This window comes from Coenobita brevimanus, chromosome 17, assembly GCF_032717465.1.
Source record: "Coenobita brevimanus isolate Jiangsu-jjx chromosome 17, ASM3271746v2, whole genome shotgun sequence".
Classification (NCBI taxonomy): Eukaryota; Metazoa; Arthropoda; class Malacostraca; order Decapoda; family Coenobitidae; genus Coenobita; species Coenobita brevimanus.
The window spans coordinates 19,155,687-19,156,534 of record NC_136970.1 but is presented as its reverse complement, the minus strand read 5'-3'; positions in this window follow the sequence as shown (position 1 = coordinate 19,156,534).

Genomic DNA, 848 nt, shown 5'->3' with positions numbered 1-848 from the left:
CGGGTGTCAAGTCAGTTTGAGTGAAGTGCGGTCAATTTTGGTTTGAGTGTAGTGCAGCGTCACTGTCAGTGAAGATTAATGTGACCAGAGTCCCGCTTTTAGGTGGGACAGTCCCGCTTTTTGGACGTCCGTCCTGCTGTTTTAATTGTGACTAGAATGTCCCGCTTTTTTAGCAAATTATCTTAATTGTCTCGCTTTTAGAAAATTACTCCTGCATTAGATATAACATGACCTTGAATTATGAAATTAGGATGAATTAGAAAAATTATGCATAATCCTAACCAAATGAAATACCAAATTATTAATATAAAATCTGCAATGCTCACTAGCAGGTAACTTTGGTCGACCCATTCACTGTACCGTACGGAATGTTTGGAGTTTGTTGGAGACGTGTTTGATTAGCAGCCTCAGTTTGAGGTGTAGCGCAGCAGCGGTCGCTGTCACATTAGTCAATATCTAACTGTCTATCTATCTATATCTATCTATCTATCTGTCTATATCTATCTATCTATCTATCTCTACACACACACACACACACACACACACACACACACACACACACACACAAATGCACTCGCGCGCGTCCCGCTTTTAACTCCAATAAATCTGGTCACCTTAGTGAAGATTGTCTATTCTTGGTACTTGTGAAAACAGTGGCAAACATTGACGTCTGTATATCATTGGAACTTGAGAAAACGGTGGTGTCAAGCATTAAGTGTAATAACTATTAAGTGTTGTTCAGCATTAAGTGCAATAGCAGTTGGTAAAGTGGGTATAGCTCCAGTGCTTGTGAGAACCGTGAAGTGAAGTTGGAAGGCATCAAGTGAAAGTACTTGGAGAATAAAGAC